This window comes from Manis javanica, chromosome 8 (genome assembly GCF_040802235.1).
Source record: "Manis javanica isolate MJ-LG chromosome 8, MJ_LKY, whole genome shotgun sequence".
Classification (NCBI taxonomy): domain Eukaryota; kingdom Metazoa; phylum Chordata; class Mammalia; order Pholidota; family Manidae; genus Manis; species Manis javanica.
The window spans coordinates 32,289,812-32,315,189 of record NC_133163.1 but is presented as its reverse complement, the minus strand read 5'-3'; the positions used below and the strand labels follow the sequence as shown (position 1 = coordinate 32,315,189).

At 45.3% G+C, this 25,378-nt stretch overlaps 1 protein-coding gene across 3 annotated transcripts in view; it reads left to right on the top strand.

Annotated features, from left to right (window-relative positions):
- The window catches only part of RAD51B (RAD51 paralog B), a 750,762-nt gene extending 725,742 nt beyond the window's left edge, over positions 1 to 25,020 (top strand). For 2 of the 3 annotated variants that reach the window (XM_073242228.1, XM_073242226.1), the window contains 2 exons: positions 16,509 to 16,590; positions 19,231 to 25,020. The gene's annotated coding sequence lies outside the window, so the exon portion shown is untranslated. The remainder of the gene's footprint in view (positions 1 to 16,508; positions 16,591 to 19,230) is intronic. The other variant, XM_073242231.1, reaches the window with a different exon arrangement.
- The last annotated feature ends 358 nt before the right edge of the window (positions 25,021 to 25,378 follow it).

Below are 25,378 nucleotides of genomic sequence, written 5' to 3'. Positions count from 1 at the left end.
AAATAGATTACATAGATTGATAATAGATGAAAGCTATAAAATTATGTATACAGATATATATATATATATATACATATATAAAATAGAAAGAGATTTTTAAAGAATTGATTCACACAATTTTAGGGGCTGGCAATTCTAAAGTCTGCATCTCAGGTCTGAAAGCAGTCTGGAGGCATAATCCCTTAGTCCTCAGGATACTCTAGTCTTTTGATTTTAAGGCTACAACTGACTGGGTGAGGGCTACCCACACAATGGAAGGTCATCTGCTCTATTCAGAGTCTACTGATTTAAATGTTAATCTCATCTAAAAGTAAATAAATACCTCACAGCAATGTCTAGGCTGATGTGTCACCAAATATCTGGGTACCATGGCCTGGTTTTAAGTTGACACATAAAATTAACCATCACCCTATCCCATCCATCTTGTAAGCCAGGGCTCACATAAATCTCCTAAAATGTCACTCTCATCACAATGGTTCCCTGCTGCAAACCCTAAACACCTTTCCCCCAGTGCATAGCAGGCAGGAGGTAAATATTTGTTGAATGAATAAACACAAGTAGCCTTTGTGACGGGCACCACTCAGTTCCACAAGCAAACCATTTTGGGAGCCCAATAGTGAGCTTTGCTAGAAGCTTAGAATACAGATATCAAAAGCCACCCATGTGTTATCTGTCTTCTCCCTCTACCTTCTTGAGGCCAGGGTCATGCTGCAGATGTCTAATCCCCCACAGTACCTAATGGAGTGTGTTATGCAAAGCAGGCCCTCAGTTGCTTGTGGATTAATCGATAAGATTCTTTTTATTGAACCCTATGTCAAAGTCACTTGAAGTATAACTGATTTTAGGGCCTCGTTTATGAAATTCAGGAATGTAGTATCAAAGTCTATTTCCACTGTTATTTTCAAGGTACAGATGTTAAGTGGTATTTTCGTACTCAGGAAGGATATATATCCCCCACAGCAAGGACAGTGGTCTCTACAGGCGGGACTGGAGGGTTAGGGGGCTTCTATTTTGATTTTTTGTACTTTGCTGTGTCTTCCAAATTATCCTCTATGTGTGTTACTTTTATAACTGTAATAAACAGTACATGCTTTTTTCTTTCATCTTTTCATGTATGAGTCTGAGATTTGGGGATGCTGCACTCTGCTATTCTTTAGGCCCTTAGCATACCTCTTGGCTTCCCTTTGAAAAGAAGGCATTCTGGGACAACCTTGTAAAAATCTGTGAGGTCATAAAAGGTAAAGTTAACTGCAAATGGTTGTTCTGTTTTAATTATATTCAAGTGTCAGCTAACATGGAACTTTGAATAAAAGCATTCAGGGAGTTAATGATCGCAGCTGCTGTTAAACCGTTGGGAACTCCAGTACACCGTGTCTTGCCTCCGCTCCTTTAGGCCCCAGCCCTATGGGCCGATCCAGGCCGCCTGTCAGTGTGCTGTCAGGCTGCATCCAGGCCAGAGTAACAACACCCAGCCAGGGTAGAAGCGACTGTTCCTTGAACTTTGCTTCAGACCCCGCCTGCCAGGGTCTTGGGAGGGAAGGGCTCACCTCTAGCCCAAATGAAATGGAGCTTCAGAAAAACCACAGCGGGGGCCACTGCGGCCTCAGGGCTTGAACTTTGCAATTCTTAGACTGCCAGTTTGCTGGTTGCTGAGTGCCATGAAGCTACCAAAAGCGGGAAGGGGAAACTGAAGAGCCAGAGGAATGCAGACATCTTGTCGCTGGAGAGTCTGCCTTGAGAGCGGCCGTGTGCACAGCATGGCCAGGTGTGCTGGGGAGGGGCAGGAGCCACGTGAGAAGGCGGGGTGAGCCAGAGCAAGGAAGCCAGGCCCACTCCAAAGCTGAAATTCCCAGAAACTCACCCTGCGCAAGGCCAAGTTTGTGAAATCCCCCTCATTCTGGAAGGGATCCTAGGCAAATTGTTGGGGTTCCCAGTGATATTTGATAAGTGCAAATGGACTGAAAATATTTTCAAGATTTTTTGGTTTTTGCACAAATAGTGGTGGCCGCTGAGGCCCAGCTCACCACCGACAGCGTCCCAGCAGGGGTTGCAGCAGCCAGGCAGGGCCAGCATTTGTCTGCCACCACTTCGGCCCTCCAGTAAAGCATGGTCACCATCTGTGCCTGCAGAGGAAAGCCGAAGTCCAGCTCCATGGCCTCACTGGCACGTGTCCCCAGCAGCCTTTCTTTAGCCCTGTCCAGACAGACAGGAATGGCCCCCAAATGCCCCGGTGGACACGTGATGGCCCCCAGCCAGGCTGCCCTTCTTGGTCCCTTTTAGCCACTGAATGTCAGAGCTGAAAGACACTTAATGCTCACTAACCTACGTCCTCACTAATGAGTAGTAGGCCCCCTCAGGTTCCAGCTCCTTGAGGGGAGGGCAGGGCTGGCTCTGGTCTCTGTCCTGGAGCCTGGCACATACTAGGGCTCCATAAGAAGATGGTGAATGAGTGAGTGAGTGAATGAATTAAATGAACTGACTCCTTGGTTCAGAGTGACCCTTTGGACAGGTCATGTTTTCCTCTGTCCCCTCAGCTTCTCAGTAGAATGAGCCCATTGCTGTATGTTCCCTCCTGCATCACAGAGGCCTTGGCACCAAGCCAGTCATACTCTGCAACTCCTCAGATGGTGCCCAAGAGTCCCTTTCTCAGGTGTTTCTGGAGGAGCATCTATAGCAGAGATTCACTAATAATAGCCTGTGCTAGTTTCCTAGGACCGCTGTAACAGTGTGCTACAAACTTGGTAAAGCTTGCTTAAGACAACAGAACTGTATTCTCCCACAGTTCCAGAGGCTAGAAATCTGAAGTCAAGGTGTTGGCAAAGTCAGTTCCTTCTGGAGGCTCTGAGGAGGACCTGCTCCAGGCCTCTCCTGGCTGTGGATGGTTGCCCGCCGTCCTTGGCATTCATTGGCATTTAGATGCATCCCTCCAATCTCTGTCTCTGTCCTCACATGTTTTGTTCCCTGTGTCTCTCTCTCCTCTTAGGACAGCAGTTATAATGGATCAGGGGCCCACCCTACTCCAGTCTAACCTTGTCCTAACTAATTACATCTGCAGTGACCCTATTTCCAAATAAGGTCACATTCTGAGATTCCAGGAAGGCCATGAATTTTAGGGGGACACGATCCAATCCAAAACAGCCTTCCTCCCACTTCCAGCAAAGTTCTGGCTTGTTCTCCACTTCCCCCAACCTCACCACCTTTCCTTCAGTTGGGGATATGGGCTTCTGGAATTCGGTCTCATCTGCCCACTAGTATAAGCAGTAACTGGGAGGTAGAGGGCAGGGAGATGTCTGTATGACATTGTTTCCCTTCCATGGGCAAGGGCATTCTGGGGCTCCCTTCGCTCCCAGGTCAAACTGTAAGTCAGTGTACCCTGCCCATGCTGAATATTAGAATCAGCCAGGAAGCTCTTCAGACATGGAGCCTGACCACACTCCCAGGATTCTCATTCATTTGGTCAGGGTGGGACCTGGCATGGGTAGGTCTCAAAGGTCATCAGGCCATTCTAATGTGAAGCCTGGGATGAGAACAAGTGTGTCCGAGGCTATGATAACAGCTCTCTCCTTAGAAAAGGGCATGCATTCCCCAGCAGCCACTCACATTCACAGGGAGTAAGAGTTTCTGCAACTCACTACCTGGTAGGCCCTGAATATGCATTAGAGATTCTGCCAACTAGTTCCCAGGAGGCAGGAGATAACAACACATACTTGGGGAACCTGAAACAGACAGCAGCAAGCCCAAAATGTCCTTGAAGTTTCCTGTTTTCCTTTTAAAGTTTGGATTTTGCATCCTGTTCTATAGTAGAGCCATCTTATTTTGCAATTTTATAAAAGCATTTTTTTCCCCTCAAGAAATGTCAGTGTAGAAATGAGACTCCAGAAGGGTAGGCCATGTTTAAACTGTGACTTTGTACACTCCTTGACACATTAGTTTCCTCTGAGGTTCCTGACTTGGAAAAGCCTGGCCATGAAGAATTAGAGAATTAGATCTGTTTAATCTTTAGAAGGAATTGCATCTTATAGAGGAAACCCTGTGCCCAGAAAGATTAAGTAACTCTGCCAATATCACACAGTTTGTTACTAAGTGGAAACTGTATCTTGGGACCCACCTTTTTCACTGCAACGACCCTAGGTCAACTGCTGATTTGCTGTGTGACCTTGGCTAGGTCTCTTTACCTCTGTGTCCGTTTTCCTGCCCATAGAATGCTGATGATATCTGTCTCACCTCAGAGGATCTGTGTGGGAGCACTATAATCATGGTAATTACAGCCTCATACCTCTAGGTGAGGCACGGTGATTCCAGCTAGAGTGACCCCTGCACGGGTCATGCCACACAGGCCACTATCTGAAGGAAAACTGGGTTAGCACACCTGCCCCTCTGAGCCAGCTGAGAGGTCCATGTGAACTCCCTGAGGCTCAGTCCCCCGGGGAGGCTGGGGCCTTTGGAGTTCACGCCCAGCACTTCAGTCTGCTCTCCACTGTTCCAAGCGTCTATCTGCTCAGCGGCATTACCAGGCAAAGAAAACACTTCCCCCCAGACAACCTTCTGTTCCCAATCCTGAGAGTGTCTTTTCAAAAGGGGAAGTCATGGAAAAGTGAGTTGCAAACACTGCACCAGCATCTTCTTTCCCCTTTAACGAGACCGCAGAGACCTTCCCCCATAACCCATCCCTTCCAGAGGAAGTGGGCACCAGCCTACTCCAGACCCCTCCCTGGCCAGTCCAGGCCTGAGTGAGGCTCCTCAGCTCATGTCCGCCCTTTTCTGTTTACACTGGGAGATGAGCTGCTGCTGAGCTTAAGTGCAGTTCTGGCCCTTTTGTTTGTTTTTAAGTCAAGTTACAACTTTGCTCCTGGATTTATTGCAAATTCCATTTATCTTCTTCTGTCCAGTGTCTCTGCACAAACCCTTTAGAGCTTCTCTCCCTCTTTGTGGACAAATTGCCAAGGGCACAGGGAAAGGAGGAGGTGCACAGGCATGGAGGGAATGGACGGATGGACAGGCAGACATGGAGGAGACACACACCAGGAAGGGCCCAAGGCTGTCTCTTGCAGTGTTGGGAGAGTGGGGCTGGTAACGCAGGAGCGGCCATAGATCACCCAGGGAGGACAAGGCCAAAGGGAAGCCAGCTGCCCTACCTCCTGCCCATTTCTTGCAAAGACCTCCAAAGGAAGGAAGAGCCCAGCTGAAAAGCAAAGCAATCCCAGGCTTTAGTGGGGGGAACAAAGAAAGGAAGACTCCAATTTGGAGGGAAGGAGGCCATGTGATTTCTGGCAGGGGCTGGATAAGGTCAGAAGTCCCAAGGGGCCTAGAAGGGCTGTCTGAAAAGGCCACAGGTCTGAGGGCTGGGCAAGGGCCTGTGCCCATGGAGGCCACCCCAGTCACGGCAAGGCTGACCGGGGAGGCTCATGCACCAGCTGGGCACCAGCACGGTGGTATCTGAGCACTCCCTTCCCTCCTCCTCCCTCCCCAGACACCCCTGTTTCCATAAACTGCTGATGAAGGGCAAACAACTACAAGCTGAAGCTCACCAGGGAGAGAAAGAGAATCCAACTGAGCTGAACAAACTGAGAGTGGGCTGTGCAGTCACGCTGTTGAATTGTGCTCCCACAGCAGGAGCTGCTGAGGACCTGTCCTCCTCCCCTAGCAGAGTTCCCTGACCCAGAGGTGTGCAGGGGACACTCATCGGCCTCAAAGCAGGCCTTGCATTCTGGGGCTCGGGGTGGCCCCAGGCGCAGGGAAAATATGAACTGCTGGAACCTCAGCACTTGAAGGGTCAGCCTCAGGATAGGGCTGAACGTTGCCTGGCCTGGGAGAGCAGCTGCGGGGAGCTGCGGTGGCTGCATAGTGCCCTGAGCAAATCACAGGGTGGTGGGTCAGCAGCAGCAGGAGTCACCTTTCATGGCCTCCCCTCCAGGTCACAGGCCAAAGGCATGCCCCTCAGGCCTCAGCATCCCAGCCCAGGACCTCACTCAAGGAGCCTTAAGAAGTGGGGGTTGAGGGAACAAGAACAGGCCAGTCCCTGAGCCCCACCCCTGCTGGCATAGGTGGGCCTGGATCTTCCTCCATTCCTGATCACCCTGCCCCAGACCTGTCCTCGGTACTGTGGCCCCCTCTCTCTGCCGTGGGCCCCCCTCCTCAGTGCCCAGGGGCCCCCTTCTGTGCCAGGGCCTGTCCTCAATGCCATGGGCCTCCCCTCCCATGGTCTACCTGCCCTTGGACTTATAGCCCATCACCACAGTCCATCTCCCTTTCAGAAGCCCATATGGACTCAGGGTGCTTCTGGCTCCCCAGCCAAGGGGAGGCCCTGCCTGCCCTTCAGTCCTGCCCTCACTGCTCCATCGTCACTCAGCATGTGTTGACTGAAGACCTGCCAGTGTGATGTGCACCTGTGCTCAGGTCATAGCCGCCTACTTTCTCCTCTTAGAATTTGCCACCCTGCACTCACCCAGTTTGCTAGTTCTTTTTTTGTTTACTTGTTTTATCTGCCAGAGATGCCTCGTCCTCTTTGCTCTATCTACATATCAGAACCTCACCCAGCTATACTCAAAACCTAGCTCATAGTCTACGTCCTCCAAGAAACCTGATAGATTCCCAAGATAGACTCAACCCCTGCCCTTCCCCACTGCCCCTTACCGTAGTGCTTGTTTCCTATGACAGCTGCATCCAGAAGTGTTGTGTGTGTCTCATTGCCCTGCTGTGTGGTCCTACTGTCCAAAGAACAGTTATTATCCAACTCTATAGTCTACATACACTTGGTAAGAGTTTGTTGCATTTGAATCAAGTCCTGTTACCTCATTTCACAGATGATAAAACTGTGGCCAAAGTGGCCCCAGGTCTTAGATGCCAGCTGGGAGCAGGATGGCATCCCAACCCCAGTCTCCTGGTTCCTGGGCGGTACTCAGGAAATATGGGATGCCAGGCTCAGGGCCCGCTGTCCAATCATACATGCCCTCCGCAGAGGTGCTCGGCTGTCCTGAACTATTCTCTTCCTCCTACAAACTGGGTGGACTAAAATCAGAGCAGAGACCTTAGATGAGCAGCTGGGGAACACCCAGCCTATTCTCCCACCACGGCCCGAGCCCACACCGAAGAGCCAGTAGCAAGCATCATCCCATTTTCGGGGCCTCCGAATCGCCTCCTTGCCTTTTTCAGCAAAGGATGACATTGTATGACAGTGTCTCCAGTGACAAATGTCTCTTTCTTCTTCTCTAAAGCCTCCTCCCACCCCTCCAACCCCTGACACCATCACTAATCTCCTTTCCTCTGGCCGGGTTTTCTGCAGAGGTGAGAAGAGCTTCTCCTGCTTTACTTACACCGTTGCCCTTATCGCAGGAAGATTTCTGAGGCTTGTTAAGGCTTGTAGCTCCTAGGAGGAAATGTACCATGAAAATAAACAAATCAATGTGCTTTGTAAAAGGAAAATAGGACACCACCTATCTGCATGATGTCCACACTGGGTAGTCACACAGGAGGTCACTTAATGGGAATGTGGAGAACGCTGCGGTTTTCACTTGGCAAAGGTTTACACACTCTGTGCCTGGGCACACACAGCACAGTATGACTCAGGTCCCACAGCAGATTCGGCTGGGGCACCACAGCGCCTGTTAGGGCCAGCTACATTTTCAGGTGTCCTTGCTCCCAGTCCAGCTGTGGCCTTACCTCAAATCCAAGGAAGGAGTCTCTTTTTCAGTTTCAGAAGGAACTGGTTTGTTCACCTTCACAAACACCAGTGGGAGGATCATGCGTGAGGGACTCAAATCCTCTCAACAAATTTCAAAGAACTGGCTGAGTACTCACAATTGCCATGCCCACCAGAGATGGTGTAGAGTGCATCAGTTACTGCTAACAGCAGCAATGGACATTTTGAAAATTCCCCTCACTGCATTCTCTGCAGCTCAGAACAGAAAAAAATAGTCATTTCTCTGAAGGAACTTATGTTCTCCTTCAAGGGTGAGTTGGAGCAGTCTGGCCCCGGAAAGGGTGCTCACACTTGAGTGCTTTCGCTTGCGTGGGAAGGCCAGCTGTCTCAATGGGGCCCAGGAGACAGACTGACGAGGGGAGAATTCCTATGTTTGGGATTGGGCTTGAAAAGTCTCCTGTTTGTAACACCGGACTTGCAGAAGAGCAAAAAGAATTTCCAGCTGTCACTGGGGGGAAAACAGCCCCCCTGACTCTGACAGGGGCTGTTTTTGTCTCTGAATTTCTCTATTTCTACTCCTGGGCTACTTACCCCATCCAACATCCAGGCCCGAGGACCAGCTCTGGAATCAAATGACCCTTTGCCATCAAGAAATACACGCAGTGAAAGGACAAGTACCGTATGATTCTGCTTATGTGAGGTCCCAAGCGTAGCTGAATCTACAGAGACAGAAAGTAGATTAAGTGGTTGCTAGGGGCTGGTGGTGGGGGAAGAATGGCGAGTTAGTGTGTAACGGGTATGGAGTTTCAGTTTGTAAAAATGAAAGTTCTGTAGATACATGGTGAACAATGTGAATGTGCTTAATGTCACAGGACTTTACACTTAAAACTGGTTAAAATAGTACATTTTATGTTACATATATTTTATCACAATAAAAAAAAGAGAGAAAATAAAAACACAAGCGTTTTAATAGCAACACCGGGAGAAAGCAGCCAGGTGACTGTATCCCCAGCCCTAAAGGGATGAGTGTGGGTGTACGTGGGGGTGGGGTTGTGGGTAGGTGTGACCCTACAGGAGTGAAGATGGATTCCCAAACAGCATGGTCAAGGAGGTGAGCATACCGAATCAAGCCATTTAATCTCTGGGTGCCTCCCATGACTACTTTGGGGGTCATTCTGCATAATGTAGATCAATGGAAGATTCTCAGGGGAAGCTGTTGCTTAAATGCCAAAAAGCCTGCGTAATGTCCTTGGAGGACTGGAGAGGAGGTCTTTCTCCATGACCTTTGCAGGAATGCATTTTGGTTGTTGTAAGAAGGACTAGATTTTTAGAGTCAGAGAAATTGGGGCTAGAGTTCAGGGCTTGCCACTCTGTGACCAGTCATTATGCCCAATTAAATGTCAAGGTCTAAGATTAAAAGAGTGGTGAATGTGAAAATGCTTTTGTAAACTGTAAAGTGCTTCATTATCATCTTTTATCCTTTCAACTGAGTCTGGCTATGGAAGCAAGTTGGTAATGGGTTTTCAAGAATTCAGATTGCTGGGAAGTTAACACAGATCCTAAAATATAAATTCAACCTGCAATGCCTGTTGTGGGTGTCTCCAGGCTTTGGAGGCAACCCAGAAACAACCACAGCTGAGGATGAATAAAAAATCCTAGGAGCTAGACATTTTGAGAAAATAGATGCTGAGGATGAATAAAAAATCCTAGGAGCTAGACATTTTGAGAAAATAGATGTTTGGGAGAGGATCTGGCCCAAGTTAAATCAGATGTTCCTGTAAAGAATGCCAGATTAAGCCTTTATCAGTTATCAATAGTGAGGCATAAAGCCACTTCTATCAGATTCTTATTTTTTTAATTCACATACTATAAAATTCATCATTTTAAAGTGTACAATTCAGTGGTTTTTTAGTATATTCACAAGGTTATATAACCCTTGCTACTCTAATTTAGAATATAGTCAATACTCTAGAAAGAAATTCCATTCCCACTAGCAGTCATGCCCCACTCCTCCCTCCTCCCAGCCTCTGGCAACCAGCAATCCAGACTGTCACTATTGATTTGCCTATTCTGGTCATTGTGCACATGGAATTACACAATGTGTGACCTTCTGTGTCTGGCTTCTTTCATTTAGCAAAATATTTTCAGGGTCCATCCATGTTGTAGCATGAAACAGAATTTCATTCCTTTTTAAGGCTGTATAATAGCCCATTATATGGATATACCTCATTTTATTTATCCATTCATCAGTTTGATGCACATTTGGGTCATTTCTACTTTTTGACTAGTATGAACAATGTTGTTATGAACATTCATGTGGAAGTGTATGTGGACATGTATTTTCAATTCTCTTGGGTACATTTCTAAGCATAGAATTGCTGGGTTATATGGTAACTCTATGTTTAACTTTTTGAGGAACTGTCAAATTGTTTTCCAAAACAGCTGTGCCATTTTACATTTCCACCAGTAAAACATGAGAGTTCCAATCCTTCACATTCTTGCAACTCACATACTATAAAATTCATCATTTTAAAGTGTGCAATTCCATTGTTTAAAATGTGTCACTTCCAGGTCACACATTGTGTAATTCCATGTGCAAAACGACCAGCATAGGCAAATCCACAGTAACAGTCTGGATTACTGGTCCCCAGAGGCTGGGAGGAGGGAGGAGTGGGGCATGACTGCTTGTGGGTATGGAATTTCTTTCTAGAGTGTTGACTGTATTCTGCATTAGATAATAGCAAGGGTTATAGAACCTTGTGAATATACTAAATATTCACTTGTTATTGTCTTTTTTATTATAGCCTACTAATAGGTGTGAAGTGGTATATCATTGTGATTTTGATTTATATTTTCCTAAAAATAAAATGCAAAGAAAAGACTATCCTATCCCTATTTAATTGCCTTGATAACTGTCAAAATTGCATCTTTATTATTTTCTAATATAAACATTTAAAACTTTAAAATTCCACAACTAAATACATTGTATATCTTTTCTTTTTCAACATGACTAAAAACCTTCTTTATTTTTTCATGTGCTTATTGGCCATTTGTACATTTTCATTGGAGAAATATGTATATATTCAAACCCTTTGCCTGTTTTAAAAATTTGGAATATTTTTCTTTTTACCATTGTATTTTAAAAGTTCATTGTATGTTCTAGATACAAATCCCTTATCATGTATTTTCAGATAGTTTTTCTATTTCGTGGGTTGTCTTTTCACTTTCTTGATAGCATCATTTTACACAAATGTTTCTAATTTTGATGAAGTTCAATTTACTTTTTCTTTTGTTGCTTGTGTTTTTGGTGTAATAGCCAATAATTCATTGCCTAATCCAAGATCATAAAGATTTACATCTCTGTTTTCCTCTAAGAGTTTTATATATTTAGCTCTTACATTTAGGTCTTTGAATTAATTTCTATATATGGTTTTGAGATAGGTGTCCAACTTCATTCTTTTGCATATGGATATCTATTTGTCTCAGCACCATTTGTTGAAAAGACTATTCTATCCCTATTGAATTGTCTTGATTACTCTCAAAATTGGATCTTTATTCGTTTCTAATGCAAACATTTAAAACTTTAAAATGCCATTCAAGTGCTAACTGAAAAAATCCAAACACAAAAGGCCATATAGTATAAGATTCCACTTATATGAAATGTCCAGAGTAGGCAAATTCTTAGAAACACAATGTGAATTAATGATTTCCAGGGGATAGCAGGAAGAGGGAGTTAGGACTGATTGCTAGTGGGTATGGGGTTTCTTTTGGGGGTGATAGGAATGTTCTGGAATTAGACAGTAGTGACTGTTGCACAACATAGTGAATATAGTAAAAGCCACTGAATTGTACACTTTAAAAAATGGTGAATTTTTATGCTATCTGAATTATATCTCAATTTTTTAAATGTTAAGCTGGTTGCATGGGTAAGAAGAAAAATTGACAGTGTTACTTTATTGTAGTTGTTATTTTATTGCTGTTACTACTGTAACAGTAGTTTCTGAAGGACCATAAAAATGATCCAGATCATGGTTATGGTTGCATGACTGTAATTCTACTTATAATCATTAAATTATACACATAGAACAGGAGAATTTTATAATATGTAAATCACACTCTAATAAATATACTTTTAAATAAGATTTTCTTAATTCCATTCAACTCTGCTTTAACTGAATCCCATAAATTTTATGTCTTTATTTTCATTCAGTTCAAAATAATTTTAAATTACCATTGCATTGTCTTCTTTGACCCATGAGTTATTAAAAATGTTATGTTTAACTTCTAAATACTTGGGCATTTTCCAAACATTTTCCTGTTTAATTATTTTGTGATGAGCTTTCACATTTTTTTATTTGTTTAGTCTTTTTTATGGCCCAAATTATAGTCTATCTTGTGAATATTCCATGGGAACTTGAAAACAAATGCATATTCTGCTGTTGTTGAGTGAAGTGTTCTAAAATTGTCAGTTAGTTCAAGTTGGTTGATAGGGTTTTTCAAGTCTTCTATTTTATCTGCCTATTTGTTCTGTCAGTTCCTGAAAGAGGAATGATAAAATACCAAACAATAATTGTAGATTTGTCTATTTCCTCTTTTAGTTTGGTGAGTTTTTGTTTCCTGTATTATGAGGTTCTGTTAGTGGGTGCACATACATTTAGGATTTTTGTCTTCTCAAAAATCTGTTCATCATTATAAAATTTTCCCTATATCTGGTAATACTCCTTGCTCTCAAGTCTTCTTTTTATATCATTAATATAGTCATACAGCTTTCATATAGTGTTTCATGGTATATCTTTTCTCTTTCTTTTTATTTTAAACTATTTGTATTTTTATTTTTAAAGTAGGTTTCATTATTTTAAATACTCTTTTATCCAGCTTGGTGACCTTGGCCTTTTAATTTGAGGTATTTGGATCATTTCATTTAAATACAAGTACATATAATGTACTTATAATTTGTGTGGTTTAGGGATACCATTTTACTACTTGTTTTCTATTGTTCTATCCTTGTTCTCTTTTTCATCTTTCCCTGTCTTCTTTTTGGATTGAAGGCTCTTTTTTGTGATATCATTGTATCTACAGCAATGACTTATCAACTATACTCATAAGTCCTGTGTGCTATTGTTGTTATACATTTTACTTCTTCATATGTTATAAACTCCACAGTACTTTGTTATTATTGTTGCATTAATATTTTAAAGAAATTGTTTTCAAATAGAAAATAAGTATTTTACATTTACATTCTTGTTTACCACTTCTAGTGCTCTTTATTCTTTGTGTTGATCCGTATATTGTTTTCCTTCTGCCTAAAGAACTTCCTTTAACATTTCTTGTAATGAAGACCCACTGGTGATGAATTTTCTAAGATTTAATTTGCTTCAAAAAATATTTTGTCTTCATTTTTGAAGGACATTTTCATTGGATACAAAATTCTAGGTTGATCAGTTTTTTCTTTCAGCACATAAAAGACATCATTCCATTGTCTTCTGGCTTGCATAGTTTCAATCAGAAGTGTGCAATATTCTTTATCTTTGTTCCTCTATAAAATATATCTCAGGCTGCTTTTAATATCTTTTCTATATCACTAATTTTTAGCAATTTTATTTTCTTTCTTGGTTGTCATTGTTCATCCTGCTTGAACTTCATTGTGATTCTTGGATCTATAATGTTTATAGTTTTTATCAAATTTGAAATTTTGGGGGCCATAATTTCATCAAAAATTTGTTCTCTCCCTTTTCTCCTTTCCAATTACACATATGTTAGACTGCTTGATGTTGCCCCAGAGGTTAATTATTGAGACTCTCATCATTTTGTTTGTTTTGTTTTGTTTTGTCTTCTTCCTCCTTGTGCTTCATTTTGGATAGTTTCTATTGCTGTTTTCAAATATCACTTACTTTTCTTTGATTGTGTTAAGTTTGCTTTAACCTTTTGTTTTTAATCCACAGACTTTTCATCTCAGATATTGTATTTTTTTCATTGCTAGAAGTTCCATTTGGCTCTTTTATTATACATTTCCTTCTTTCCTGATTCCACTCATGATTGTGTTTAAATCTTTGGGCACATTTTCTATATTTATAATAACTGTTTTAATGTGACTATCTTCTCATTCTACCAGCTCTGTCATTTTTAAGTCCATTTCTATTAACTGGTTTTTCTCTTGGTAATGGGTCACTTTTCCCTGCTACCTGGTGAATCAAGTGATTTTTTTATTGGTATTGATGGATTTGGGGTATTTTAAAAGTTACATTGTTGATTGTGTGTGTCCTGTTATCTTCCTTTAAAGAGAGTTGGACTTTTATCTGACAGGCACTAGGTTTACTTATAGATAAGATTGATCATTTAGGGGCTTGCTTTAAACTTTGTTAGAGTGGATCTAAAATGTATTTTTCTTTAGAGATAGTTTAGTCCTACAAGTTGAGCATGACCCTTATGGGATCTCTAATAAATACATTGAGTTGGTATTTGAACATTTCTCAGTCCCACGTGAATTATGTTAATTACTCAGCTTCTAGATCCTGATTGTGTTTTCCCCAATCTTATGGAGTGTCACTCTGTGTGCATGTCTTAGTATTAAGCAGAGGCTCAACAGCACCCTGATGCAGATTTCTGGGGCACTTCCCACATGGCCCCCTTTTCTAGAACCCTGCCCCACACCTTCCATCCAAAGTCTCGTTGACCTTTAATTTCTGTCTTTCAACTCAGCAAGACCACCATTCTCTGCTTGGGATTCCTTTTCCAGCTGTATGTCCAGAATGTGTCTCCAATCTGAAACAGAGGTGTTCATACAGCTCACCTCATTTATTTCCTTATCTTGGGGATAACAGCCCTGTACTGTCTATTACACAGTATCTAAAGCCACCAATACATTCATTTTATTTAGTTTATTAGTTGTTTATGGTGGGAGGGTAAATCTGGATCCTGCTGCTCTGTCACGGCCAGAAGCAGAAATCCTACTGATTTTGATAAACAAATAGTGGTGAGAGAGGGGATGCCCCAAAATTATACACTGATGACTTGGCTGGGAAGCAGCAGAAAAACCCTAGCCACCACAAGCCATGCAGGACAGATATGACAATTGAGAAGAAAGGGTAAAAAAATTGTGGAGGCTACTAAAAACAAATCTCACCTGTGTTCCCAAGTGCCTAGATAGCTTCCATTTGTTCCTCCAGATCTACTCTCTACCATTCACCCTACCCTGTGCTCCAGAGGATTGACTTGTCTATACCACATGAATGGGGCCCCTTTGACTTCTTGTTTCCAGCTGTGCCCAGGCAAAGGGAGATACCAGTAAGAAACTGTAAAGCAGATTATGTATTCCCTGCTAAATCACCGTGGATTAGTTTTGTCTAAGGTCACAGGTCCTGTCAGGCAGCTATCTCCTTATAGATACCGTCTGTCTGAATTCTAGTAACCATTCCTTCCTCTTGATCCTTCAGATTTAGGATTTGTAATGCCTCCTCAATGTTATTAAACCTAAAGTATCTCACCATCCTTTGTTAGTTTCCTTAAATCCTGACCAAACCTTGCTAAATAGTCCCTTCATTAAACTCCTCTGTCTTTTCCCTGCCAGGACACTGACTGATATAATACAATTACTGATGCTGCCTCTGATTGTGAATAATCTACTGCCCACTAATTGTATGACTTCGAGCAGACCACTTTATTAACTCCATCCTAAATTTTTCCTTGGCCTAGCTTTGACTCTTTGGGGCCTTATAAGTCAGAAGGTCAAACTTAGAAGGCTACACCACAGAAGCAGTTCTGGGGCAATTAGGGAAACCCCCTCCCCATTCCTTACCTTTTTTCTGCCTTCTACTCCCACACTGAATTTCTGGCTTGGTCACTGCTTCAAATGAATCCAAGTCCCTCCCTTCGGATCTTAGCAACAGATACAACCTGGTGACTAAGACTACAAAGACCAGATGAATACCATTTACATGGGGATGACCATCATTTTGGGAATCATAGTCAAAGTCAAGTTCATACAAGCTACTCAGCTTTTAGCCCTGCCCAGTAGGCTCAACACACATGGAGTTTTTCCCACCCCCTCCTGATACATGCTCCCTGGAGAATACTTATCTTTATTTTTTAACTTTAAAGAGAGATAAGTAACATGAGTAAAGAAAATTTTGAAAAGATGTGGATTTTAAATAATAAAGAGGGAAAAGTCATGAGTTTTAAGTTTAATGTCATATAAAGGTAGTCCTGAGGTCAAGAAAGCAAGTCAGACAGAGCTGGGCACTGCAGTCTCTCCCAGGCTGAAGCAAATTTAGAAATAGAGGCCAATGGAATGGTGGATGGAATCCATGAGCAACAAGAACCAAGAGTAAGTGGCAGTGTACCCTGAAAGACATTAGGCCACAGTGAAGACAATAAAAGTGAACACATAACCTCTTGGTCCAGCATCCTTAGTCCCCTGTCCTGAGAGAGAGAAGATGAAACAGCCTTCCACCCTTCTGTGAAAGCCCAATAAGCTTACTCGCCTTCCTGGGAGATCATTTCTGCACAGCGCACCTTTTGTGTCTTCTCCTTAATCGAAGGGACAATGGGATCTCTTCGAGGCTTCTAACACGACAAGCCCACTCACTCTCCAGGGCTGACATTTTTCCTAGTTTTGTTTGACCCTTGCTTTAAATAAAATGTACCTTTCTCCTGCCCATGTTGGGACTCAGTGCCTAAACCTCAGGGGCCATGACCCCTGGGTCTGCCCTCTCTTCTCTTCTGTCTCCTTGGAAGGCTCCTTCCAAGATTTTATATAAAATTTACATCTCTTTGAGAATCAGAGCTCTTCACCCTTACTCTTACATAAGCTTGAACATGATATTGTATCTTATTTGGAGAAAAGGACAGTGTTTTTCTGCTATTTTTTTAGATTAAAGGCAACCCAGATTTACCTGAGAATACACCAGACGAGTTGTCGGACTAGGTCTACCCAGCAGCCCTGGGATTCCCAGGTGAGTCAGCAGGCCCCTGGGATAGTAAGGCCCTAACAATGGCACCCATTCTCTACAGCCTCCACTTGATGCCCCCTCTCACCTGCCCCCACCATGGGTAGCTGTTGTGACGTGACTCACAGTGTCCCTCCATGTTGCTGTGGTTTCTGATAAGGACCTTCCATGAAAGAAGCCTTGCCCACCACTGTGCCCGTCCCCTACGCTATTAGTTCAAGGCTTAGAGAACGTAACATTTTGACCCCTAACCCTTGATCCTGACCCTCAAAAACTGTTCCCTGGGCCTTCCCTAGAAATAGGCCTATGGTTAAAATTTGTTCACTGAAGGGAGAGTACAGACAATACACTCAATGATTTGCTATTGTTATAGAGTAATTAATACTCCAAATCCCTGAGTAGGAATGACAAAGTCTTATGGCTCTTTAACTCTTCCTATTCTCAAACTAATCTGCAGCTTATTTTCCCCACCTTCTCTAAACATGCTTCAGGCCCTCATCTGTCTGTCCACAGCCAGATTCACTTGGTCTGGGAAGGGATTTAGCAAAAGTAGATGCGATGCCTTCCAGCTGACCAGTGGCGTCTCTGGAGCTTCCACAAAGAAGAATCTAAAGATGGAAAGCTGGGTGATACAGAGGCTAGGGGATTTTTCTTCAGTCTGTTTGTGCAGTAAACACTATTTTTCACTTAGATTGCATGCTAATTTAGAACGAGATGGGAGGGCTCGGGGAGAAGGCCCTCCCAAACCACCCCTTGGCTCTAACATTGAACTGGACAGTCCCTGCCTAAACTGGATTCACCTCCTGGTTGGATCCAATCACTTCTATTTCTTCTCCTTTTCACTCACTCAGTCCCTGGCAAATCCTGTCTCACTGCTCTTTGTCCTATTTATTCATCTATCATCCATCCATCCACCCTTCCAACAGGAAGCCAAAGAGAAGGTTTGTCTCCTTCTCAGAGAGAAACCCTATTTTTTCATCCAGGCCTACACGGTGATCCCACTTTGGCTTCATACACCTGGCGATGCCCAAGGATGCTGATGGTACCACTGTACTTCTCCAGACTCCCTTCCCCTCTTCTCATCCCTTCCCCAACCCCTCCTCTTCTACTCTAAAGTTCCTCTTCTGTATTCTTTCCTTTTTCTTTCTCCACTCTCTATGCTTTAGGCCTGTCCAAGGCAGCCACCGTGGAGCTCTTGTAGCCATTAAAACTAAACAGGGGCCGCAGAGCCCAGTGCTTGAGCAGCTGATAGCTCCCCACTCACAGGTTCCTCTTCACCCCAGCCACCCCCACTTTGCCTGGAGCAGAGCTAAGCTGAGCTTCTTCTTTCCTGGCCACCAGGATCTGGATTTTAAAGCCTTATGAGGGGCCCCAGGCTAGTTAGAGCCCATCCTACAGGAGAAAAAATAAGCTCCCAATATGGAGAAAACTGCCTTTTGTCCTGTTGCTATGGACAACAGAACAACAGAGCCAGGATTTAGAGGCCTGGCAAGAACAAAACCGTGCTGTCAGCAACCAAGCCCAGCTAAGCTCCTTCCAGCAGAGACCTGGGTTCTGTGCACAGTGACAATGAGTGTAACCAGACCCAGGGTGCTGAGGTAAGGGAGGCAGGCCTACAGCCTCTCCCCTGTCCCCTCTGCCTCTGGCAGACCCGTTGGGGGATCAGTCTCCCCAGAGCACATGGACTAGGCATACAGGATGGTAGGCATCAGGCCTCAGAGCTGCACTCTCGGTTCATATGTTTCTTTCTTTCCTAAAGAGGGCTCAGGCCCAGAGCCTGGGGAGTTAGAATGGTTCAGCAAGCACTCCTCTAACTTGGCTCACATGCCTGTACTCTGCTTACCCCTTTACTGTCCAGGCCTCCAGAGCCCCACCTGCCCTAGAATCACAGGCATTAGGCAGGAGGGACGTTGGCAGTCATCTGGCTCGGGCGCTCTCAGGAGCAGATGAATCCCTGCTTGGGATCCAACCCTCCACAGGAGCTGGATGTCCCAAACTCACGAGTATCACAGGACAGGGAGCCATTCTGATTTCCAGCACACAGGTGGTGAGCAAAAGGGTTCAGTTAGCCCAACTCATCTGGGGCCACAGTGGGCCAGGATTGGTGCAAAGGCATTCTGATGAATGCAGACATGGTCCCTCTTCTCTTGAAGCTGTCTAGTGGGGAGAACAGAAATGGATCAAGTAATTCAAGTACAATGCTGTTCACCAAAAGGTACAAACACAGCAGTCCCTAGTCTGGGGAGAGGGTGGTCAGAGAAGGCTTTCCTGAGGAAATGGCATTTAAACAGAAAGCAAAAGAGTATTTTTCTCATTCACCTCTTCACCCAGAGCTAACACAGAGCTGGCGAGCAATACTGGGTAAATGTTTCCCAGGTGAATGCATGAATGCAACATGGAACAAACATCTCCAGGTTTCCTGAGAGAGGTTGGTAGTCACAAGATTTAGTGCTGGATCTATTAATGTATCATTTACAAAAAAAACATAACCAAGCTTGAGGTCATGAGTCCTCTGAGGACTCCCCGTGGGTCTACCAGAGGCAGAGGAGACAGGGGAGAGGGGAGTCATGTCATGGCTGTAGGCCTGTCTCCTGCACCTCAGAGATCACGTTATGGACGTGCTGTGCACTGTTCATTCCTTTTTAGAGGTGAGTATGCTGGCCACAGCTGGGGAAGCTGATACCCCTGAGATCACGCTGGGAGTCTTCCTGAGTCACCCCTCCCCCATAGATCAACACCAAGGCGAACTCCGTAAATGGACTCATCAAAGCTGGGAAGGCCAACCCCTTGACAGGTGATTGGATTTAGATCTGAAAGCAGAGATGGGTTAAAACTCTTGAACTCAGATGTCCTAACCACAGGCCAAAGCTCAAGAGGAGACAAGGGGAGACTAGCACCATGGGCCTACCCTCTTTCTCAGAAGACAGTAAAGGGTTCTTGGAAATTCCAGTGAAGCATCCAAATGAGCAAATCCAGAACTGTTTGCTGTCAGGTTTCCTGGCAGGATTGTGGGCAGACTGAGCAGCTGCTCCATCCCACAGGACAGTCTTAACTTCAAAGATTGGGTTCCCTAGCCCAGGAAAAGTGGTCCGTACTGTGAAATCCCCTGAAACTCTCCACAATCTCAAAACATGCCCACATGAAGATGTTGCTCCTGAGCCTCCAGGAATCTGTCTCTTACGTGCAGCAATGAGTATCCTCTTTCCCCTTCCACTCCAGCAAACACCTCTCTGAGAAGAGAAAATGGAGCTGGTGACATTGAGTTGAGACAGGGCTACCATGTACAGCCATGCAGGCTGTTCACTGCACAAGAGGGTGGGTGGGGGCTGAAACCCAGCCCTCACTCTACTTGCCAGGCTGTGTCCCCTGGCATGGCTGCATCCACACAGAGGAAGAGATACCTTTTTCTGATTTGCACAAAGGTGCCATATGGGCTAGCAGTGACCCTGAGTGGACAGTCCAAAAAACTACATCTGGGGAGGAAAATCACCCAAACCATCGCTTGTCACCACCTCAATAGTCTAACCAGGTGTTCCCCCAGTGATCAGATCTGCTAATAAGGCAGACTTCTTAGAGGGTAATAGAATATGATGGATAAACCAGTATGTCCAATAAGGCTTTATGTTTTATCTTTCTAGGCCCTGAGTTCAAATGACAGAGAAAATTGAACAATGGAGATGTACTAAGGAAAGATCAAATGTCTTCTTTCTGTTAAACTACTTTAGGGAGAGTAGGGATTTACAGTAAGTATAACCCCTCTGCATTGGAAACACCAGGGATTTGGAATCTTTCCCAGACACCGGGCTCTTGCTTCACTTATCTTGAGCCTGTTGGTGAGGAAGTAGGCCCCTGAAAGATCTGGGAAAGTAGACATTTTCTCAGGAAAATGACCTTCCCCATGGAGGCTAGGCTTCTCACCAGAGAACACACTCCATATTCAGATGAGCTGACAGTGCTGTCTGAATGGTGGCAAAACACAGGGGTACTGCTCAGAAAAGGCACTGGGATTCTAGCAAATGCTTGATAGGTGCAGAAAAGTGAGCTTGGTCCCCTTTGCTGGTTGCTTTACATTGCAGGGACATTTGACAAAGGTAACAGCCCCATGGGTAGGGGCAGCGCGCCCTCTCACAAATGCTCTTCCAACTTGATGACCTTTGGTATCTGTCCATCTGCCCAGTCTCCCTGGAGGTCAAAAAATGAGCTGTAGGCTGGGGAAACTGAGAGGAAAGATGAGCAAGGAGCAGGGCCTGCTCTCCTGGTGCTTCTGTTGTCCCCACAGGCTGGAGTTTGAAGCAGGTCAAGGACTGGACCTAAAATGCCTCCTGAAGCTCTGGGGACTGGTAACTTCCCTTCCCTGCCCTCGTAGCCCATGTGCTCCGGGACCAGGCAGTTCCCTGAAACTGACCCCTGTAGAGTAGGTGCAAGCCTGCTCCAGGTGTCAGAAAGAGGGGCCTAGGCTCCCAGGGCCCTGTGAAACTCGGAGGCTGCCGGGCAGGTCCTAGGGGCAGGACATGTGTAAGCATGCTGGCTGGGGAAATCAGACCAGCATCCTAGGGGCCCCATGTGATCCCCAAGGAAGCAGATAACCAGAGCTGCCAGGACCCTGGGCAATTCCATTCCCAAAGAGACTCCCTCCTCTTGCTTCATCATCCCCTAAGATTTTTTCTAAGCAGAGGCTGCTCGTGTTACCTCAGTTAGGACCTTGCAGATACTTCCATGTCAAGAGCCTTCCCATGCCTCATGGGAAGCACACAGGATAGGAACCAACAATTCCTGAGCTCCTGCAGGTGCCAGGCATGGAGCTCAGTGCCTGCTTTGTCAGCAGGATCTCATCAAATCTGCATACAACCCTGAGATGAAGCACTGTTACTATTCTTATTTTTACTGATGAGGTACCAGAGGTTCAGAGAGGTTAATCAACTTGTCCAAGATCACATAGCCAATACACGGTAAAGTCAAAACCTGAACCCAGATCATGGTGCATTAGTGCCCACACCCATCACCACCTCACAGCACAGGGACTTCCAGGCCTCTAATGAAGTTGGAAGGCTAAGATATAATGAGGAGGGAAGAACCACAGCTCCCCTGACTCTCGGTGCCAGACAAGTTCTGCCCATGTAGGTGACATGTGTTTCTGAGATACAACTCCCCCTGCAACGTATCTAACCTGCGAACCAGGATCTTGTCTTACTTATCCCAGGTTACTGAAGGGATGAAGAAAGACTTCCTGAGCTGCCCTTGCCCTGTCTTTCTCCTCCCCTCTCCCAAACTCTGAGTGCACACAGGGCTCAGCAGGGCCCCTAAGCAGCACCAGACTCTACACAAGCTGACCTGTCTCTACCACTGACCCTGGTGTGGCTTACACACACATCCATAGATGGGCAGTAGGGGAGGCCATGAACGTGCACAGGTGTCCTTCATATGATGGGTTCTCAGCTGTTCCTGGGAGCCCCATGAATGAGTCCCGGGTGCTTACACGCTTGTAGGGTTTTCTCCTATCCGCGCAGTTGTATCCCCCCTTCTCATGCCCAGAGCTTTTGTGTGTGTCCTCTCCCTGGTTCTACACCCTCCAGAGGGACAAATCTAAGCAGGAGATTTGTAACTGCACCCTCAGCTCTGATCTCTTTCCCTTGAGTGGCCACAGTGTTGGTGGGGTTCAGGGGCCCCCATAACGTGGTTGCTCCTGGGTGGGCCGAGGACACGGCGATATAAGGTGTCAGGTATCAAATGTCTAAGACAGAAACCAAGCCACTTAAGCAACTTGAGATGTTGTTCCAGCTGTTATTCCCATATTTATCTGCAAGGACAGTATGAAGAATCTGCCAGTGCTAGAGACAGTAGGACTCAAATAAGACAAGGCCCTACCCTCAGGATGTCTACCATCTCCCTGCAGAGACAACTGCATGTGGAACAACCAGCAGCAGTACAAGGTTTGTGTGCCGTGTGCCAGGCACAGATCAGAAAGGGGGTGTGGCTGGGAGCACAGAAAAGACTGAGAAATAGAACCCCTCAAAGTGAGCTAGCAGGAGTTCCTCACCTCTCTTTTCACTCCCCATCCAGCATTTCATTCCTATTCAATTGCTTGTAGATACCCAACAGACCACCCTAAAACTTAATGGCTTAAAACAGTTTATTATTAGCTGTTATGCCTCTGCTGACTGGGCTCAGCTAGCAGATTCTCACTCAAGATCTCTTGCAGTTACAGTCAAATGGTGGCTATGGCTGGAGTCATCCGAAGGTTATTCTGAGCTGGACTGCCAAGCAGATGTCACGCATTCACAAGGCTGGCAGTGGTGTGAATGTAGGTGGAGAGCTCAGTTAGGATTCATGATGAGAATCCCTATTTCTAGCCTCTCTCTGTGGTGTGTCCTTCTTACAGGATAGTGGCTGGTTTCTAGAGCAAGTGTTCTAGAAATGAAGGTTTTAAGAGAGCCAGATATATCACAAGGCTTCTTGTAACCAAGCCTTAGAAATTTCAAAATGTCCCTCCCACCATATTCTGTCGGTGAAGCAAGTCACTCTGGTTAGCCAGATTCAGGAGGTGAGAAGCAGCACATACACTGGGATGGAGAGCCTGAGGGCTGCCATTTTGGAGATTGTCTACCACAACCTCCTTTATATAAAGATAAAATCAGGAAATAACCTATGGACTGGGAAAGCCAAGAGTAAAGAGACTTTATCCCTGTGTCTAGAAGAAGGTATTTGTTTCTCCAAGTCCATCGGTGCACTGTTCCTTTACCTCACATTCCAAGGTACATTCTTAGGCTATGTCCTGGGCCAGAATGTGGAAGAGAGTGGAAAAAACCCACTTACATCATCCTAACTCACCAACCCTCACTTAGAATAAGTTTGCTACGTGACTGTTGCTGCAAAATTGTTTATCTGCCCTTTCTGCACCATGGCCTTTAAGGGATATGACCTGGTGCCAGTGACATACCAGCTGCGGTTGCCCTGGATACCTGGAGGTCAAGGACAGCAAGGGAGCTTCTTGCCAAGAGGACCTCACACAGAAGTCTGTTTGCTTTTTTGTGACCACCTGGTAATTTAGTTATGAAGGAAAGAGATAGAGCCATAAATTCCTCAGATGTGTGTACACAGGCACAGCAGAGTGGGCAAATGCACAGTCCTAGTATACAAGTCATGAGCATCCCTTCAATTCCTTCCACACCCCGTGACTTGCTTTTAAGGGAGCTGTCCTTCTCTTGTCACTAGACTTGGGCCTGGGAGCCTTTTTTGGAAGGCTGCGGAATCTCCTGGTGGTTTAACATTGCCCTTCCAAACATCCATCTGGGTAATTTAAGCATAATAACTCACTTCTAAGTCTGCAGTTGGCTTCCCCCAGCCTCTGCCTGTCACTCTTCCATTACATGTTGAGGAGCAATCATTGCCAGTATAAAGTAGTGTTGGGTGGTTTATACATCCCATCCCTGATCACCAAGTCACTCCTAGTCTATCCTACTTGACAAACCTGTTCAATGACCCCCCGAGCAAAATGTGCTTAATAACTTACTTTTCTTTTTCTTTCTTCCTTCCTTCCTTTCATCCCTCCCTCTCTCCTTTTTTCTTTCTTTGTTTCCTTCCTTCTTTCTCCCTTTCTTTCTCTTTCTTTCTCTCTTTCTGTAAAAACACTAGTGTATACATTAATTATATTCCTTGTTTCATCACCCAATCTCATCCTTATGCCATGCACACTCCACTTTTATTTAGTTATTTTTTTTAATAAACAAACACTGTCCAGCCCACAATCCTAAACAAATGCCAGACCTTGACAATAACTTCCAGTTTCCAAGGGACAGTAAACAGAAAAATGAATGGCAATTCACCCAGCACAGGAGACTGAAGAAGTTAGTCCTTTAAAAATGTTTCACAAAGGTCTCACTAGCGTCGGAAGAAGGCATCTTTTCCAAATGCCTCGATTTTACACGGCCCTAGTGTCCCATAAATCCCAGTCATTTAAAATTTGCTTTCCCAATTGGAATAGCATTTTATTTTAATGATGTGTTTCCTATAAAAACATGGAAAATGACTATTTCTTTTTTCAATTAAACATGTAATGATCAACAGATGAAAGTCAGCTTCTCTTTTCGGCCTGCCCGGGGGAGCGGGCTGGGAAGGGGTTAACGAAGGCCCCGTGGACCTGGGCTGAAAACCTCGGTAACCCGAGCAGGCTCGGCCCGCCGCGCGCATGCGCCAGGCAGCCCTCCGCGCGGCCCGCCGGCTCCTCGCTCGCCGCTGCCCCGGCGCACAAAGGCCTGCTTTGTTCCCTCGGCTCTGTTTTAAATATCTAAGGACTGATCCCCCCCCATCCCTGCGCCAAATCCCCCGGCCTGGCTGCAGGCGCGGCACAAGGGCGCATTGTGGGGCCGAGCGAGGGGCGAAGGGGGCTAGGGGCGGCCGGCCCGTTGGGGACGCTCCTGTTTCGCCAAGTTGACTCAGCCATTTCGGTCGCCCGGGTTGAGTCGTGGGGGTGGGTGTGTGTGGGGTGGGGGGATCTCATTGGTTTTTTTCTTCCCCAGTCCCAAAAGTAAACATTGGAAGATGGGACCCCTGTGAGTGAACAGAACCGTTCCCAAAGCAGGCCTGGAAGGGGGTGCTGGGATTTGAGCCGAGCACGAGGGCTGCCAGTGGGTCCCGAACCCCTGAAGTCAAACGCTTGGTTTCTTATCAGTCCATCACTATTTAGAAAGTGCCTATCAGCAGCTTTGAAAACTATGGCATTCCAACGCAAACCAACCCGAACAGGGTGGAGGTGGAAGGATCCTTCCTTCCCCCAAGTTCTGTGCTCAAGAGGAGC